The 20,937-nt window shown below is 39.9% G+C and overlaps 1 protein-coding gene across 8 annotated transcripts in view; it reads left to right on the top strand.

Moving 5' to 3' along the window:
* GIGYF2 (GRB10 interacting GYF protein 2) overlaps positions 1 to 20,937 on the top strand; it is a 444,297-nt gene that overhangs the window by 387,963 nt on the left and 35,397 nt on the right. The window contains exon 26 of one of the 8 annotated variants that reach the window (XR_003858723.1): positions 20,026 to 20,169. The exons of the other annotated variants lie outside the window; for them this stretch is intronic. The gene's annotated coding sequence lies outside the window, so the exon portion shown is untranslated. The remainder of the gene's footprint in view (positions 1 to 20,025; positions 20,170 to 20,937) is intronic. 8 annotated transcript variants of the gene reach the window in all.

The raw sequence follows: 20,937 nt of genomic DNA, 5'->3' as shown, positions 1-20,937 counted from the left end.
TTGGGCTCCATCCACTTACTGCTGCACTGTACTTCTCCACTATTTTGCAGTTTTCAAAGTATGGTAGCTCAGCTTCAGTGGCAATAGCCTCTGAAACCTTTAAAAAAATAAAGTTTAAAAAATAAAGTTTAAAAAGTCACATGTTCAGCTGGCTTAGCAGTGCTTAGCTATGTGAAACTGATTCTGTGAAGCCTTTGAGTACTGCCAGCAACGCTCTGAGGGAGGTCTGCACGATGTCGTCCTCTCCTCTGCAGATTTGTGCAGGTGACCCTTGTGGTGTCATGAGTTCCATCTTAGGAATTCTACTTCAATATTGAAGATATAGTAAAGCCAAAGTAAGGACTATGGCTTTAAAAGAATTCCTTTTTTTTTTTTTTTTTTGCTGTAGTTTATAGGTACTTGCATCATACCCTGTATGGAGGAGTAGATCCAGTGAGATTTAGTTTTTTCTCCTTGCATTGGAGAGTATCTTTCTGAGTTGACTGAGAATGCCATTTGTCCAAAAAATATATATATATAAAACCAAGATAGAGATGCTAAATATGAAATACATAGGATACAGGCCTATTGAAGCACCTTTGCTTGTTTAAACCAGGGTATGTTGATGCAGGCAGTCGGGTGATTTGGTAATGTTAGACATGGGCAAGCCCCCTCAGAGAGGGAGATACTGCTCAGACTGCAGAGCCATACTTATGGGATCTGAAGCAAGGATTCTTCTGTCTGCTGTATAAGGACTCTCCTTTAGGCAGACATAATCCAGGAAAGACTTCTCAAACTGATATGGGTGGCTCATGGGAGGAAATGTGGGAACCTATGGGACTTCAAATGAGCAGTGATTTCCCTAAATTAGGAAATAGCATTTTGGCTTAATTGCATACACTGAGAGAACCCACATTTTTCAAAAACCCCTTGACAGGCAACCAAATGAGGGTTTGAAAAGCAAACATGTCTAAGCAAGTCCTCTCTTACTTCTGAGACTAGAAGCTCTGGTAACTCCTCAAACCCATTTATTTTCCTGAGGATTCTTTTGAGATTTTGGATGAGGAGCAAGAGTAGCCTGTCCAGGAGGGAGACAGTTTATTTTGCATATCCTCCACAAAGTTCCTTTTCAAGAAAGTGGCTGTAGCTCTCAGCAGAAAATCTGGAAATTAGGGATGTATAGTCTCTCAGAACTTCTGTTAAACACAGAAACAAAGTGACAAAAGGTGATATTAAAAGCATTATAAAAAAAAAAAAAGGGCTTTTCCAGACAAGAAATGCATTGTCCATAAGACCATGGTCAATCAGACCTGATTCCCAAAGAACAAAATCAAGACCTGAGTTAATTCCCCCAATATAGATTTCAGCTATCAAGAGAATAGCTAAAAAGTATCATTCCAGTTGAAGGCATTACCAATCTAAAAGCAGACATGATTATCAAGCTGTAATTCTTGTTAATGGTTAGAAATGCCTTCTGTGTTTCCAGATTTAGTAGACACAAATGTCCAGAAGATTATAGAAGCCTGAAATAAATCTAGAAAGTAGAATTGCCATGTTGGAAGCAATGTTCTCATAGACCATTTTTTTGCTGAAGCAGCATATGACTGTTTTCCTCTCCTCAAAAGCCATAGTTTGTGCAATGGCGCCTGAAAGTAGGCGTTGGCTAAAAGTGTTCTGAAGTGATCTTCCAAGAATCATCTTCTGGACATTGCCTTTTATGGAAATGATATATTTAGATCCTTCATTTTAAAAGAAGATAGAGCAGTCTTTAAATTATGGAGGAAAGCCAACATCTCATTCCAAACTATATGCTCCTGAGTGACTGCCTTCACAGGGAAGAAATTATTCTGGATTACCTGAAATCAAATGAAAATAAAGAGTAGATTGTGAATAGCAATAAAAAGAATAAATTTAAAACTTATATATGCATCTGCCAAAAGTTTAAAAAAAAGAAAATCAGAGTTAGAATGTATGGAAATAAATGAAGGTATAGACCTAATAGGCATTTTAGAGACCTGGTGGAAAAAGGATAAACAATGAGATACTGGTGCTAGGGTGCAAAACATAAGTAAATGACAGAATAGATTGAGCTAATGGTAAGTTGTACTATATGTTATTGATAACATATCAAGTAGGATGTAGATTTGGCGGGAAACAAACACTCTGAAATCTCTATGGTTAGAAATTCTATGTGTGATTGGGAAAAATATAGCAGAGGGGGTTTAATACCACTCAGTTGATTAGAATAGTGAAACAGACTGTGAAATCTAATAGATTAGACAGTCTACTAAATGTGGAAACATAATGGGAGATTTCAATTATCCCAATATGGATTGGGTGAATGTCTCATTAGGAAATGCTAAAGAGTTTGTTTTTAAATGCCTTTAACTTCATGGAGCAGCTGGTCCTGGAAATGAGGGGGAATCTACTTTACTACTTAACATTTCTATAGTGCTACACGACATATGCAGCGCTTTAGATATAGTTCTAAATGGTACACGACTCCTGGTACAAGGGATAAAGATGGTGGAGCCACTTGGCAATAGTGATCAGAGTGCAATGAAATTTTGATATAATTACCTGAGAGGATAATAAAACCACTACAGTAGCATGTAATTTCAAAAATTATGATAAAGTAGGGAAATTAGAAGAAAACTAAAAGGAGATTATGTAAACATACTATCTCAGAAGCCCAGATAAATTGTATTTCACAATTTAAAAGTTGAAAGAAGACCAAATGTAGATAGAAGAGTGGTTCATGGGCATGAGATTCCCTTGTCAACTTGCTTGCCTAGTGAGAAGGTGGTGGACTTCACTCGCCATCAGAAAGGATTTTTAGATAGTGCTGGGGAAGAGCCAGCTGTCATGGTACATATGGGACAGAGGTTCAATAAACCAAATTTATGATTTTTGGTAGAAAGATGAAACCAAGAACCTCCAGGGTAGCATTTTCAGAAATGCTCCCTATTCCACACACACGGCTCCAGAGCCTCAACACATGGATGAGGCAATGATGCAGAGAAGATGGCTTTAGATTTGTTAAAAATGGGTTTGGAGGAATGTGTGTGTTAGATCCTTCTTAATAACCCAAGACCAAGCATTTAGCTTGGTCCATCTTAAGCCACAGACAGGAAGGGAGTTCTCCTTAGAAGGAAATAAGAAGCCTGGCCTAGGGAAGGCCGATACTGCTGTCTTTTGTTTTGAAACTGCTAAAGTAAGCAGAGCCACTTTTAATACAGTTTTTCTGTGATTAACAAAAAAGTTTGAGAAAACAGCCAGAGTCTAGCTTGAGTCTGTTCTGTGGCCAGCCACCAACCGCTCACGATGCCACATATGATCTCGAATACGCTCGCTCTCCTCCCTTCTACAACTACACCTCTCACTTCAGGCAAGAATCCTCACTCCCTCACGAGAGCCAAGCTTAACAACTTTGAATCAATCTCCTCCAAGGAGATTGACTCCCTTCTAAAAAGACAGATACCAACCAGCCACCCAGCAGACAATATTCTTTCGAAACTCTTGCTACTCATCCCAAACACGATTTCTGGGCCCTTGACAAGTATCATAAACTGCCTCCTAACTCAAGGGTCTTACCCAGACAGACTAAAAACCGCTTCCCTCAAACCCCTCCTTAAGAAACACAACCTGGACCCCAACGAACTATCCAATTACTGACCCATCTCCAATCTCCCCTTCTTAGCCAAACTAACGGAGAAACTGGTAAACACCCAGCTTTCAGAATATCTAGAAGAACACAACATCCTATACCCATCACAATACGGTTTCCGAAAATCACACAACACAGAAACTCTCCTCATATCACTTACAGACCATATTATGATGAGACTAGACAAGGGCCATTCCTTTTTACTAGTCCTGCTTGACATCTCGGTGGCATTTGACACCGTCAACCATTCCATCCTCCTGGAGCGTGTACCAGACATTGGTATCTCCGGTTCAGCCCACAATTGGTTCAAGTCCTTCCTCTGCAATAGAACCTTCAAAGTCAAAATCAATAATAAAGAATCACCCCTGACAAAATCCCCACTTGGTGTACCACAAGGATCTTCCTTATCTCCTACGCTGTTCAACATCTACCTCCTCCCCCTCTGTCAACTGCTAACCGATCTCAATCTAATCCACTACCTCTATGCAGACGACGTGCAGATTCTGATCCCTATAACAGAATCCATCTCAAAAGCTCTCACTCACTGGAACAACTGCCTTCTATCCATTACCAACCTTCTCAACAGTTTAAACCTGGTCCTCAATGCCTCGAAGACAGAGCTCCTCCTCATCTCCTCAAACCAAGATAACTTCCTCCCACTGACCACCCACAATACACATTTCACCCATCAACATGTAAGAGACCTCGGGGTAATTCTTGACAATCGCCTAAACCTGAAGAAAATGGTCAATACCACAACCAAAGACTGCTTCTACAGACTCCAGGTTCTAAAACGAATCAAACCCCTCCTATTTTTCCAGGACTTCAGGACAGTTCTCCAATCTTTGTTGTTCGCCAAAATTGATTACTGCAGCGCCCTCCTTCTAGGCCTCCCTAAATCAATGGATCAATGTGTGGAGAGAGACGATGAAATGGCAGAAATATTAAACAAATACTTCAGCTCTGTGTTCACTAAAGAAGACCCTGGAGAAGGACCATCTCTACACAACAAGAAACTGGAGGGAAGTGGAATAGATGAAAATCCTTTTACAGTAGAAAATGTGTGGGAAGAACTAAAGAACCTGAAAGTGGACAAAGCCATGGGGCCTGATGGGATTCATCCAAGGATATTGAGGGAGCTCAGAGATGTTCTGGTGGGTCCGCTGTGTGACCTGTTCAATAGATCCCTAGAAACGGGAGTGGTGCCGAGTGATTGGAGAAGAGCGGTGGTGGTCCCGCTTCACAAGAGTGGGAACAGGGAGGAGGCAGGCAACTACAGACCGGTTAGCCTCACTTCGGTGGTGGGAAAAGTAATGGAGTCACTGCTGAAAGAGAGAATAGTGAACTATCTACAGTCTGGAGAATTGATGGACCAGAGGCAGCATGGATTCACCAGGGGAAGATCCTGTCAGACTAATCAGATTGACTTTTTTGACTGGGTAACCAAGGAATTGGATCGAGGAAGAGCGCTCGATATCATATACTTGGATTTCAGCAAAGCTTTTGACACGGTTCCGCACAGGAGATTGGTGAATAAAACGAGAAGCTTGGGAGTGAGTGCCGAGGTGGTGACCTGGATTGCAAATTGGTTGACGGACAGAAGACAATGTGTGATGGTAAATGGAACCTTCTCTGAAGAGAGAGCGGTTTTAAGTGGTGTACCGCAAGGATCGGTGTTGGGACCGGTCCTGTTCAATATCTTTGTGAGCGACATTGCGGACGGGATAGAAGGTAAGGTTTGTCTTTTTGCGGACGACACTAAGATCTGCAACAGAGTGGACACGCCGGAAGGAGTGGAGAGAATGAGACGGGATCTAAGGAAACTGGAAGAGTGGTCGAAGATATGGCAGCTGAGATTCAATGCCAAGAAGTGCAAAGTCATGCATATGGGGAGTGGAAATCCGAATGAACTGTATTCGATGGGGGGGGGGGGGGGGAAGGCTGATGTGCACGGAGCAGGAGAGGGACCTTGGGGTGATAGTGTCTAATGATGTGAAGACAGCGAAACAATGCGACAAGGCAATAGCAAAAGCCAGAAGAATGCTGGGCTGCATAGAGAGAGGAATATCGAGTAAGAAAAGGGAAGTGATTATTCCCTTGTACAGGTCCTTGGTGAGGCCTCACCTGGAGTACTGTGTTCAGTTCTGGAGACCGTATCTACAAAAAGACAAAGACAAGATGGAAGCGGTACAGAGAAGGGCGACCAGGAAGGTGGAGGATCTTCATCGGATGACGTACGAGGAGAGATTGAAGAATCTAAATATGTACACCCTGGAGGAAAGGAGGAGCAGAGGTGATATGATACAGACTTTCAGATACTTGAAAGGTTTTAATGATCCAAAAACAACGACAAACCTTTTCCGTAGGAAAAAAATCAGCAGAACCAGGGGTCACGATTTGAGGCTCCAGGGAGGAAGATTCAGAACCAATGTCAGGAAGTATTTCTTCACGGAGAGGGTGGTGGATGCCTGGAATGCCCTTCCGGAGGAAGTGGTGAAGACCAGAACTGTGAAAGACTTCAAAGGGGCGTGGGATAAACACTGTGGATCCATAAAGTCAAGAGGCCGCCAATGAAGAGTGGGTGACTCGCCAGAATGATGGCTACTGCCTGGACACAATACCCTTATTCAATAAACATACACATGCTTACTGTGACTCCAACATCGCTCTAAGCTTCAACAGCAAGAGGAAATGGAAAAAAAGGATTTGCACTCACAAAGAGGGGAGTAGCTGGCTTGTTACGGCGGTTACTAACCCAAACCAAATATGTCTGATACTTCACTTTCAATGCATATACAGCATAGCTCTCTGCTTCAACGACAGGGGAGAAGAATAACTGATACTTCACACATCCAGCAGAGCTCTCTGCTTCAACGGCAAGGGAGAAGAAAAAGGGTTTGCACTCACAAAGCGGGGAGTAGCTGGCTTGTTACGGCGGTTACTACCCCAAACCAAATGTGCCTGATACTTCACTTTCCATGCATATCCAGCATGGCTCTCTGCTTCAACGACAGGGGAGAAGAATAACTGATACTTCACACATCCAGCAGAGCTCTCTGCTTCAACGGCAAGGGAGAAGAAAAAGGGTTCGCACTCACAAAGCGGGGAGTAGCTGGCTTGTTACGGCGGTTACTACCCCAAACCAAATGTGCCTGATACTTCACTTTCCATGCATATCCAGCATGGCTCTCTGCTTCAACGGCATGGGAGAATGACTGATACATCACGCATTTCCAGCATAGCTCTCTGCTTCAACAGCAGGGGAAAAAAAAACCAAAAAACTGATGCTTCACGCATATCCTGCATAGCTTCAACGACAGGGGTGAAGAAAAAAAGGATTCGCAATCACAAAGCGAGGAGTAGCTGGCTTGTTACGGTGGTTACTACCCCAAACCAAATGTGCCTGATACTTCACTTTCAATGCATATCCAGCATGGCTCTCTGCTTCAACGACAGGGGAGAAAAAAACTGATACTTCACGCATATCCAGCATAGCTCCCTGCTTCAACGGCAGGGGAGAAGAAAAAACAACCAACAAGGGCTGTACAACATAGTCTAGGTAAAACAAATAAGCATGAGTGTAGCTTGCTTATCGCGGCAGTTACTACCCCTACTACCCCTAACTAATCAAGCTAGATATTTCACTTGGATGCAGCTCCATCACTGCTCTCTACATTAATGGTGGGGGTGGAAGGGGAATAGAACAAAGAGCTAAGAGAAACAGATAAGTATGAGAGAAAAAATGTGTGAAGCTTGCTGGGCAGACTGGATGGGCCATTCGGTCTTCTTCTGCCGTCATTTCTATGTTTCTATGTTACCACCAAGCCACTACAGATGATACAGAACGCCGCAGCGAGATTACTGACCAACACCAACCATGGAGACCACATCTCACCTATCCTCAGGAACCTACACTGGTTACCATTGAATTTCAGAATCCTGCACAAATCAATCACTTTAATACACAAATCCATCCACCACCAACTTCAGCTCGATCTCGAAATCCCTTTCAAACTACATTCTTCCAATAGACCAATGAGGGAAATTCACAAAGGAACACTGCAATTTCCCCCAACTAAAGCCACACGCCTTACCTCGATGAAAGATCGAGCCTTCTCGATATTCCAGATATCTGGGCCTGCTAACATCCCTGCAGACCTCAGATTGGAACCCTGCCTCTTAACATTTAGGAAAAAACTCTTGGCTCTTCAGCCAAGCCTTCTCTGAACCCCCTGACATTCACTAGTTTGCCCTTACTCTATGCCTGAATGATAGCCTTATTTTCTGCCTGTACGATAGACCCTGATACTCCTAAGCACTTTATGCACTATCTATCTTAACAATGGTATTATATTTATAAATTGCTGCCTGCTCTAACCTATCTTTCCAGCTGATTAAGCTCCCAAGTTCTTACTCCCTGTTGAATGTAACTTTGCCTCTTCCACACCTTTGTTGATTTAAGTTAGTTGGCACTACAGTTGTTTACCCTGTTCGATGTAAACCGATCCGATATGGTTTTGACCATGAAGGTCGGTATAGAAAAGTGTTAAATAAATATGGTGACAGAAGTACGATTTCTGCACTCAGCCTTGTACAGGCAGGGAATCATGCCAAAAAAGAAAGAAAAGGGAACATTTTTTTTTTTGGTCTGGGGATCTGGCTGCAGCTGTGAGCAGAGAATATTTTACAGCAGGCTAAGGTGGGTAGCTCCACCTAGAGAGAGAGATTTACATAGTGAATCAGAGCCAAACAGGGTTTTTATTTTTATATGTTTTGGTTCCTCCTAGAGGGAAAGTTTTGTTGTAAATCTACTTCTGAACAGGGATAGCCCTTCAAGAAAGCTTGTTGCAACCAGAGCCAGAAAACAACACAGAGTGGTTACTACAGGCCCTCATGGAAGGGCAGCAGCAGCTTCAGAAATGAGTTCAAACCCTTCACAAACAGTATGGCCAGTAGCTGGGAATGTTGAACCAGCAACAGGGGCCACTGACACAGATAGCCCAAGTAATGCAAGCTGCCACAATGCGGACAATCCCAGTGCCTCCAGTATTGTTTAAAATGAAATCAAGGAAGACACAGATGTTTTCTTAAATATCTTTTAAAGAATTGCCTGCATGATTGGCTGGCCAGAAGCTGGGTGGACCATCTACTGGCAAGAGTCAAGTCACCTTTCAAGCTGCCAGTCCAGATGGGAGAGTCGGCTATTTGGATGTTAAAACCACCATCCTGGAAAGAGTGGCCTACATGATGGAAACATACGGGCAAAAGTTCCAGAGGGAGCGACCTACAACCCAGAGAAACTCCACAAAGCCTGTTCTATTGGCTAAAAGATGCTGGATGGAAGTGACTACAGCCAGAGGTGAAAACAGGCCTTGAGGTAGTCAGTCATGTCGTCCTGGAGCAGTTACTAGATGGACTGAACATGCCCATGTGGAATTGGGTGTGTTAGTACCCAAGGCTCACCCTGGAGAAAGAAGTGGTTGATGCCTTCCATCTAGCTGATACCAGGAAAGAGATCTAGGTGTCATAGTGGATAATACATTGAAATTGTCGGCTCAGCGTGCTGCGGCAGTCAAAAAAGCAAACAATTTTAGGAATTATTAGGAAGGAAATGGTGAATAAAATGGAAAATGTCATAATGCCTCTTTATTGCTCCATGGTGAGACCGCACCTTGAATACTGGGTACACTTCTGGTCGCCGCATCTCAAAAAAGATATAGTTGCGATGAAGAAGGTACAGAAAAGGGCGACCAAAATGATAAAGCAGATGGAACAGCTCTCCTGTGAGGAAAGACTAAAGACGTTAGGACTCTTCAGCTTGGAGAAGAGATGGCTGAGGGGGGATATGATAGAGGTGTTTAAAATCATGAGAGGTCTAGAATGGGTAAATGTGTAAAGCTGTAATTTGGGGTAAGGTCGATGTGGGGAACTTTCAGATTTCATGTTCTCAGTTGAGCTGAATGAGGTTCCCACCTAAACCCTGGTGTAGATTCAGAATATAGAAAGATTTTATCCATAAAAATCTAGCACAGAGTGGGTATATCGATTACGAAAGAAGGCAACACTCACCTGCATACATGGTGACCAACAACAGTAGCCAACCAGTCAGGTCTTACTAACGACCTTGGCAGACCAAGCCTATGTAGAAGTTGGTATACTTCCTGAGCTTCCATGCCCCTCCTCTTCTGGAATGAAATTATCCCCATTTTGAGACTGTATGGGGCCAGCTCACAGCCAGCCCAGACTGCATAGAAACATCTCCTCTAAAAGCCTCTCCATGGGAAATTGCAAAAGTATACCTCACAGAGTCAGACATCCAAATCATGGAAGCAGCATCCAGGAAGAAAATCTGAGAGGTCTTAGTGTCTAGAGATTGCCAGGGACGTTACTATTTTAAGTTTGCATGGTGACATGTATCAGAGGAAACCAGGAGTATTCCAAGAACCCTTAGCTGATTCTCCAAAAAGGGTGGAGGAGGGTAACCCTAGAAAACTTAAGTAGTTCCCTTAAGTTGGGCCGGAGGCATATACAGATAGGGAAAGTATCCTTTAGCCTAGAGGACCCATACCACTGGAAATATTTTTTGTGTGATGATTCAGAGGAACTGAATCAAATCACAGTGAACCAGGAAGAGAAATATTGCAAATCGACAGATGTAATCACCGGAACCAGATGGTATACACACCATAGTTCTGAAAGAACTAAAAAAAAAAATGAAATTTCAGACGTATTACTAGAAAACTCTAACTTCTCATTCAAATAAGCTATGGTATCTAAAGACTAGTGGATAGCCAATGTAAAGCTCATTTTTAAAAGGGATACCACCTACCTGCCTGCTGGCAGGGCTGGGTATCACACACTTCATATATGCTGATGACATTCAACTAATTCTACCAGTTGAAGAATCAATTGAGAAAACACTGAATTTTGCAATGTTGTACCTAGACATAATAAAACAACTATTAAACCAAATGGAACTAGTAATTAACATAGAAAAAACGGAATTTATCCACCTTGAACGAAAAAACATTGTAAAAATTCAAAATCCCATCAAACTTAAAAACGATAAATCAGTGGAGCTAACTGATAAAGCTAGAAACCTAGGGGTAATTATAGACACAGAACTCAGCCTTAAGCAACACACATCACTGAAAGTTAGAGAAGGCTACGCCAAATTAATGGTCCTTAGAAGACTTAAACCATTATTAACTCAAGAACACTTTCGTACAGTACTTCAAGCACTAATATTTGCTAGCACGGACTATTGTAACACACTGTTCTAGGATTACCATATACTACTATCAGACCACTGCAAATACTACAGAACTCAGCTGCCAGAATACTTACTGGAAAAGGCAGAAGAGATCATATCACCCAAACACTTGCGGATTTACACTGGCTCCCAATAGAACAAAGAGTGCAATTCAAAACTCTATGCACAATTCATAAACTAATAAATGACGAAAATGCCGACTGGCTAAACACTGCACTACGACTGCATGTCCCTCAAAGAAATCTCAGGTCCGCCAATAAAGCACTACTAACCATACCCTCAGTCAAAACAGCAAAGTTGACACAAGTTAGAGAGAGAGCATTATCTTTGGCAGGACCATTATTATGGAACACATTACCACTCTAGGTAAGGCTAATGAAAGAATTAAAACTCAAAAAAAAGCTTAAAAACCTGGCTCTACAAAAAAGCATTTCACAGTGAGGTCGCTGAATAATCAACAAATATATACAGCTAGAAGTCACCTATGTAAAGCACCATTGATTATTTTATTATTTTTACTCATAATTAAATATTAGTTTGAAACAGTATACACATACATGATTATCCCAATAATCAGATAAATAGTAGCTCCAACCCACTTCTCATGTAGAGTATATTATTGAACTATGTAATCGTATCATATTGGCACCCTTTGGTTAACTTAAAAACCAGACATTTTTCGTGCCTAGATGTAAACCGTTGTGACGGTACATTACTAAACGACGGTATAGAAAAGCTTTAAATAAATAAAAAATAAAAAATATGGTAAACTAAAGACTGGTGAGCCTGACATCAGTACCAGGCAAAATGGTAGAACCTATTCTGAAGCATAAAATTACTGGCCATTTGGATAGACAATAATGGGGCAGAACCAACATCGATATAGCAAATAGAAATCTTGCCTTACAAATCTTTTTTTTTTTTTTTTTTTTAGGAATTAACAAACACGTTGGCAAGGATAAGTTGGTTTGATAGAATGTATCTGCCCTATGAGGGAAAGGGTAAAGAAGTTAGGGCTGTTCAGTATGGAGAAGATGAATGAGGGCGATATGATAGAATTCTACAAAATAATGAAAGGACATGAACAAGTTAATGTAAATCGGTTATTTACTCTCTCATATAATAGAAGGACCAGGGGACACACCATGAAGTTAGCAAATAGCTCATTTAAAACAAATTGAAGAAAATTCTTTTTCACTCAGTGCATAGTTAAGCTCTGGAATTCATTACCAGAGGATGTGGTTACAGCAGCTAGTATAACTGGGCTTAAGAAAGGTTTAGATAAGTTCCTAGAGGAAAAATCCATAAACTGCTATTACGGTAATTAATAAGCAATAGTAGCTTGCGATTTATCTAATGTTTGGGTACTTGCCAGGTACTTGTGACTTGGATTGGTCACTGTTGGAAACAGGATACTGGGCTTGATGGACCCTTGGTCTGACCCAATATGGCATATCTTATGTTCTTATGTTATCAGAAGGCATTTGACAAAGTCCCTCATCATGAAATTGAAGTCATGGAATAGGCAATGTTCTATTGTGAATTGGTAACTGGCTAAAGGATAGGAAATGAGGACTGAATCATCATTTCTCTCAGTGGAGAAAGGAAATGGATTGCTGTAGGGATATGTTCTGGGACTAGTGCTTTTTAATATATTTATAAATGTTATGAAAAAGGGAGCAAAGAGTAATATTACAGATAACACAAAAGTATTCCAAATTGTTAGATCATGAGCTGATTGTGAGGAGTTACAAGAAGACCTTGTCAAGACTGGGGGATTGGGCATCTGAATGGCATATGAAATTTAATATGGACAAGTGCAAAATGATGTATATAGGAAAGAATAATCCAAACTGTAGGTACACAGTGATGGTTTACATATTAGGCATCACCACCCAGGAAAAAGATCTTGGAGTCATTGTGGACATTACTTTAAAATCTTTGGTCCACTGTGCTGACACAGTCAAAAAAAGGCAACTAGAACGTTAGGTATTAGGAAAGGAATGGAAAATAAAAACAAGATAGTGACCAAACCTTGAGTATTGTGTGCAGTTCTGGTTGCCCCATCATAGAAAAAATGTAGCGGAACGAGACAAGATACAAAGAAGGGCATCCAAAAGGATAAAGGGGGTGGAACAGTTTTTCTTTGAGGAAAAGCTAAATAGGTTAGGGCTCTTCAGCCTAGAGAAGAGATGACCAAAAGGAGACCAGGTGGACTGGCTAAATGCTGCTTTCAAATTACATGTCCCCCAGAGAAACTTACGTTCTGCCAATAAAGGCTTTCTTACTATTCCATCAGTGCAATCAGCACGGCTGAATGAAGTGAGGGACAGAGCTCTGTCCCTGGCAGGTCCTAAAATATAGAACATGCTCCCCACAGAGATTCGAACGGAGACTAACTTCAAACAGTTTAAGAGATTTCTAAATACTTGGCTTTTTAAGGAGGCCTACCCCAACCAATCTTAAATTTGGTTTTTATGTCTTGATTTTACAGTTATATCTATTTCTACCACCCTGTTTTAATGAAGGTGGTTTGGGTGTTATTGTTACCACCATACATTAGTCATAAGAGATAGGAGGAGAGAGGGGTAGCCGTTCGATAAGTGTATTTAATTTGTTTTATGAGATGTTCTTATTTGAATGTTTGTAATTTGTTTTATTTTATAGTCCTGTGAAGTTGATTTTAGTATATTTATTGTATATTATTTATTGTTGTGAACCGTTACGATGGACCCCAAGTGTCGGCATACAAAATCCAATAAATAAATAAATAAATGAAAGAAGTCTATAAAATCTTGAGTGGGATGGAATGTATAAACAGGGCATGGTTATTAACCCTTTCAAATAGTACTAGCACTGAGGGACACAGCATGAAGCTAATAGGTGGTACATTTAAAACAAATTAGATACAAAAAATTAACTCAGCACACAATTAAACTGTGGATCTTACTGCCAGAGGGATGTAGTCCATAAACCATTATTAGTCATGTAGACTTGGGAAAGCCATTGCTTATTCTAACTTATGAGCAAGAATGATTGGATCTATTCTTTGGAATCCTGCTAGGTACTTGTGACCTGGATAGACCTTTGGTCAGATCCAGTATGGCATTTCTTAAATTATTAAATATCTGCCAGCATGGATAAACTGTGCTGTGATGGAGCAAAAAAACAAAAAATATATCCTAAAAAAAAATTTAAAGTGGGATCTAATGAAGAAAATAGAAAAGTGCATACACATTAGCAAATTCAATGTAAAACATTAAGTCGAGCCAAGAGAGAATTTGAGGAGGAACGTGCCAAAGATACAAAAAGTATATGCATAAAAAAATAACAAGAAACATGTGAAGGAGTCACTTGGACTATTAGATGACTGGGGTAAAAGGGCTCTCAGGAAGGATAAGACCAGAGCAGAAAACATGAATCAGTCGTTTGCTTTTTTCTTCGCTACAGAGGATGTTGGAAAGATACTCAAACCAGAACCATTCTTTGTAGGAGATGGTTCAGAAGAACTGAAACAAATTAGAGTGACTTTGAAAGAGGTAATAGAGCAAATTGACAAACTAAATAGTAGTAAATCACCAGGACCTGATGGTATTCATTCTAGTGTTCTGAAGCAACTCAAACATGAAATTTCACATCTGCTACTTATTTATTTTTATTTATTTAAAAACCTTTCTATACCATAGTTAAGTGATATACCATCACAACGGTTTACAAATAGGCACATAAATAAATTTGAAATAGTTTTTACTTTAAACAGTGGGTGCCAAAGTTGTTCAGATACATGATTCAAAATATTATAAGCTATATGTAGTGTGTATTGAAGTTCCCTTAATAGGCTTTAACTTAAAACTTAAGTGTGATAAAAAATAAAGGTAAGGAATGCATATATGTTATCTGGTGACTTTTGCCTTTGTGTATAAGTCCTTTTCTAGTTTCTTAGTACTACCTATTCCCCATTCTCATTATGAAATGCTTTTTTGAAAAGCCATGTTTTTAGGCTTTTTTTGAAGAGTTTATGGTCTCTTATTAGTCTTATTTCGGGTGGCATTGAGTTCCATAATATAGGGCCGGCTAATGATAATGCTCTTTCCCTTACTTGTGTCAGTTTAGCTGTCTTTACAGAGGGTATGGTTAGTAAGGCTTAATTTGCTGATCTGAGATTTCTTTGGGGAACATGTAGTCTTAATGCAGTGTTTAACCAATCTGTATTTTCTTCATTGATTAGCTTGTGGACTGTGCAAAGTGTTTTAAATTGTGCTCTTTGTTTGATTGGGAGCCAGTGTAATTCCGCAAGAGTTTGAGTAATGTGGTCCCTTCTGCCTTTTCCAGTCAGAACTCTGGCTGCAGAGTTCTGTAAGATTTGGAGTGGTCTTAGTGTTGACTGTGGTAATCCAAGGAAGAGTGTGTTACAATAGTCTGTGCTAGCGAAAATAAGTGCTTGAAGAACAGTTCGAAAGTGTGCTAGGGTTAGTAGTGGTTTTAGCCTTCTAAGGACCATTAGTTTCGCGTACCCCTCTCTGACTTTCAATGATATGTGTTGTTTGAGGTTGATTTCACTGTCAATTATTACTCCTAGGTTTCGAGTTTTTTCGGTTAGTTCCATCATCTGATCGTTTCTAATTTTGATGGGATTCTGGATTAATTCAGTTTTTTTTCGTTCAAGGTGTATGAATTCTGTTTTTTTCAATATTAATTACTAGTTCCATTTGGCACAGCAGTTGTTTAATTATATCTAGGTACAACATTGCTAGGTTCAACGTTTTTTCAATTGTTTCGTCTACTGGTAAAATTAGCTGGATGTTGTCCGCATATATGTAATGTATGATACCTAGACCTGCCAAGAGGTGGCATAGGGGCAGCATGTAAATATTAAATAGAGTTGCCGAGAGTGCTGATCCCTGGGGGACTCCGGTTTTTAGCTCGATTTTGTCTGATATAGTGTTTTTTATCTGTACCTGAAAAAATCTATTGTTTAGGTAGGACCTGAACCATTCAATTGTTTTGTTTTGTAGTCCTATTTCTTCAAGCCTGTTTAGTAGTATGTTATGATTTACTGTGTCAAATGCTGCTGATAGGTCTAATAATATCATGATGTAGTGTTTCCCACTGTCAAACCCACGTAGTACATTGTCTATTAGAGCGATAAGTAATGTTTCAGTACTATAGTGTTTCCTAAAGCCGTGTTGTGAGGGGTAAAGTATGCCGTTGTTGTCTAGGTGTTCAGCTAGCTGTTTTTGTATCGTTTTTTCTATTTAGCGAGCATGGGTAGGTTTGAAACGGGTCTATAGTTACCCAAGATGTTTGGGTCGCTGTTTTTTTTCTTCAGTAACGGTTTAATTATTGCACCTTTAAGAGAGTCTGGCATAAGGCCTTCACTAAGTGATAGGTTAATTATTTTTGCTATAGTGGGGGAGGTTATGTCAGCTAGTTTTTTTATATCCATGGTGGGAATGGTGTCAATTTTATGAGGGGCGGGGTTCAAATTTTTTATCATGGATTCCACTTCGATCTGGGATACTTCGTCAAATTTGGACCATGGTGTTACATCTGTTTTGTGCATCTTAATTTCTTGCTTTGTCGATATTGGTATCTTAGCTTTGAGGTTAGTTATTTTATCAGAGAAATAATGTGCGATTTCATTGCATTTATTCTCTTGTGGGGCATGGGGTTCTTCTGTTTTATCCGTAGTACTACTTATCATTCAAGTGCACCACTGTTCCTCAGGACTGGAGAATAGGTAGTGTAACACAGTTTTTAAAAAGAGTTTCAGAGGTGATGTAGGAAACTAAAGACCAGTGAGTCTGACATAAAATGATGGAATCTATTAAAAACAAAATTATTGGATATGTGGAAAACATGGTTTAATAGGGAAAAACCAGTATGGATTTAGCTAAATGAAGTCATGCCTTATTAATCTATTAGAATTCTTTGAAGGTGTTAATAAGCATGTGGATAAGGATGAGCTAGACAATATAATATATATTAATTTTGAAAAGGCATATAATAAAGTTCCTAAGGAGAGAGTCCTGAAGACATTAGAAAGTCATGGCATTGGAGTCAATTTTCTATTGTGAATTAGTAACTGGTTAAAGTATAGAAAACAAAGTTAGGACTAAATGGTCAGTTTTCCTAATGGAGGGAAGGTAACTAGTAGAGTACCCCAGGAATCATAATTGGCACCAGTGTTTAATAAATTCATTAATGATCTGTAAGATGGAGCAGTGAGTGGAGTAGTTAAAACACAAGCCAGAAAAAGGAATTAGAGGAGAACTTCGTGAAACTGAGAATTGGGCATCTAAATGGCAGATGAAATGTAATGTAGACAAGTGTAAAGTAATACACATGGGAAATGTTACCTGGTTTGCTAAAAATTTGTAGGCCACATTAAAGTATTGAAAGTGAGTAGGTAGCTTTTTTGACAAAAAATCCTAACTAGCAACAAAATCCTAGCTAGCAACAAAAGTATGAAATCTAGGAGTAATAATTGACCCTGAACTAAACATGAAACAACACATCTCATTGAAAATAAAAGAAGGATATGCGAAACTAATGATCCTGAGAAGACTAAAACCTTTACTAACGCTAAACAATTTCCACACAGTTCTGCAGGCCATGATATTCGCAAGTACAGACTACTGCAACTCACTACTTTTAGGACTACCACAATCTACAATCCGGCCACTACAAATATTACAAAACTCGGCTGCTAGAATTTTGACTGGTAAAAAAAAAGAATGAACACATTACAGGAACACTCACTGATTTACACTGGCTCCCAATTGAACAAAGGATTCAATATAAGGCATTATGCATAATACACAAACTAATCCACAATGAAAAAGTTGAATGGCTCAACACTGCACTGCTCGTACATGTCCCGCAAAGAAACCTAAGATCTGCTAATAAGGCTCTACTAACTGTCCTCTCTGTCAAAACAGCACGCCTCACGCAAGTTAGGGAGAGAGCATTTTCACTGGCGGGCCCCGTGCTATGGAACACCATGCCACTCGAACTAAGGCTGCAGAGTAATTTCAAAATATTCAAAACCAATCTGAAAACCTGGCTTTTCAAACAAGCTTTTTATAAAGATGAAGAGAAGGAAAAAAATAGTTGACTGATAAGGACGCACCAAACTAAAACATAGAAACATAGAAATGACGGCAGAAGAAGACCAAACGGCCCATCCAGTCTGCCCAGCAAGCCTCACACATTTTTTCTCTCATACTTATCTGTTTCTCTTAGCTTAGTTACTTGTAAGCTACAAATGCACTTGTAAGCTACAAATGCACATTAATGTTAAATTCTAACCACCTAATATGATCCCAACAGACAAGCCTAATTTACACACACAGTTTTTTTGAAATTAATTGTTACCGCACTATGATGGCACATGATTAATTTGTAATCTATACCACTCACATTTTCATTAGCGTGCCTTGCTGTAAACCGTTGTGATGGTTATCTAACTTAACGACGGTATAGAAAAGTTTTAAAATAAATAAATAATATATATATACACAATGCTGGGTTCTCGATTAGGAGTTACTACCAGGAAAAGGACCTTGGAGATGTGGGCAATGCATTGAATCCTCAGCTCACTATCAGGCAACATTTAAAAAAAAACAAATAGAATATTAGAAATTCTTTGGAAAAGAACTGAAAATAAAATGGAGAATATCATAATGTTTCTTTACAAATCCGTGTTGTGATTGCATCTTAAGTATTTGCAGTTCTGGTTACTCCATCGCAAAAAAGATAAGGCAGAACTAGAAAAGGTACAGCAAAAGACAATGCAAATATAAAGAATATAAAATTACTTGCTTATGAATAAGGTTACAACATTTTAGCTTGGAGAATAGACAGTCAAGAGGGGATATAATAGAAGTTTCTAAAATCATGAGTGATGTGGAACAAGTTAATAGGAAACAGTTACTAAACATAGAAACATGACAGCAGAAAAAGACCATACTACCTATCCACAACTACTACTCAGCTCTACAATTCATATTGCCCTCTCAAAGATCCCCTGCACTTATCTCATGCTTTCTTGAATTCATATATTGTTCTTGTCTTCACTGGAAGGCTATTCCATGCTTATATCACAATCTCTATAAAGAAATATTGCCCTAGATTACTTATGAGTCTGCCCCCTTTCACCCTCATCCTATGACTCCTCATTCCACAGCATCCTTTCAATTGCAAGAGGCTAGTCTCCTGTTCAGTGCTACCTTGGAGGTATTTAAATCTGTCTGTCATATCTCCCCTAGCCCACCTTTCCTCTGGGGTATTCATGTATAGATATCTGTCTGTCCCCATATGCTTTAGAACAGACTATTTTAATAGCTACCCTGTGGCCCAACTCCATCTAGTTCGTATCCTGTTAAAGATGTAGTCTCCAGAATGGTATATAGCATTCCAAAAGAGGTCTCACCAGGAGCCTATACAGGGGCAATGTCATCTCCTCCTTGTTTTTCTGTTGACCAATCCTCTCCCTATGCACCCAAGTATCTTTCAAGCTTTTGCCATTGCCTTATCCACTCCATTAGGATCTGCCAGGACTTCCAAGTGAATGGATTGGCTGCTGTCAGACAGGTTGCTGAGTTCAGTGGCTCATTGATCTGATTCAACATGTCATTTCTTACATTCTTAACTTGAGAAATTGTTGAAAGATGCAGTAGATAGCATGAAGATCTCTTCCTGCAGGCACACTGTTCTTATTTTATTACACAAACATAGAAGATAAGGACTATTTTGTCAACCCAGTCTGCCTATTTGTATTTGCTTACAGTGCTGCCACAGATCCTACTTGATCTGTGATCATCTCCCTCCCTTGTCTTAACCACTAAAGTCTGTTGTCTGTCCCATGCATGTTTGAATTATTTCTGTTTTTGCTTCTACCATCTCCTCTGGATCTGTTCCAAATGTCCATCATCCTCTTAACTTAAAAATATATTGTTATTCCTTTTGAGCCTTCTTTTCAGCTTCATATGATGTCCCCTTGCCCTTGAGTTCATTTTATGAAAAATACTACCATCTAGAAACGTTTTTGAAGCCTGTTAGTTATGTGAATGCATGTCATACCTCCTTTCCTCTTTTCTGCTAGATAATAAATCTTCAGTGACTTAAGTCTGTCTATATGAGTTGTAGAACAAGCCAGACACCATATTGGAATCCATCCTTTGAATTGCCTCCAATTTATCAATCTTCTTTATGGATGTGGTCTCCAGAACTGGACCCATTACTAAGGGTGAGTTCTCACCAGAGATCTGCATTGAGATAATGTTGCTTATTACATGTGCCAGCTCAAAAGTCATTAAGAGTAAGTCTAAGCAATTGTGGGTGTACACCTACAAGTCAGAGAACTGGATTCCAAAGAAGAATATTCACCTGACCACCTGTGTATCCCTGTCCTCCAAAGACAAGAAATAAATCCTTCTGATGACCTTTCCTTCTCAGATTTTGTGCAGGTTATAACCAAGTCCATACCAATTGAATTTCAAGTCAAAGGAGAACCAAGAGCACTCCTTTTTGGTCTCCTGAAGTACCTGAATGGCAGTACCTGTCCATCCTCTCTGCCAGGATGTACACAGGAGAATATGGGAAACCCTGCACTTAGTACTATCTTTTGGCAAGAAGGAGGGTACCTAGTATCATGTCGATACCTGAGAGGTTTGATTGGTCCCAGTTGCCACACCAGTCTAATCTACCCTGAAAAGATCCAAGAAGTCTTATGACTTCAGTATTATTTGGACTTGGGCGCTGGGCCTTGGACTGTTTTCGGTAGAAACATTTTCAGAATGCTTTGCTGAAAGCTTGCACAGCATCCTCCCAGATCTATATGGTCAAGCACTCGCATAGCATTCTAAATAAAAGTACAGGAGTTAGCTAACCTCTTCCCTCAAGAGAATCAATGTGAATTACATTCACTGTTAGTTGAAGGTGCGGATTGTGAAAAACATCTAGTCTGCTTGGCCTACAATGTATTTAGAACAGTACTGAGAACCTTTGCCATGAC

The sequence above is a fragment of the Rhinatrema bivittatum genome, chromosome 9 (genome assembly GCF_901001135.1).
Source record: "Rhinatrema bivittatum chromosome 9, aRhiBiv1.1, whole genome shotgun sequence".
Taxonomy (NCBI): Eukaryota; Metazoa; Chordata; class Amphibia; order Gymnophiona; family Rhinatrematidae; genus Rhinatrema; species Rhinatrema bivittatum.
The sequence above is the reverse complement of the archived record's forward strand: the minus strand, read 5'-3'. Positions and strand labels throughout refer to the sequence as shown.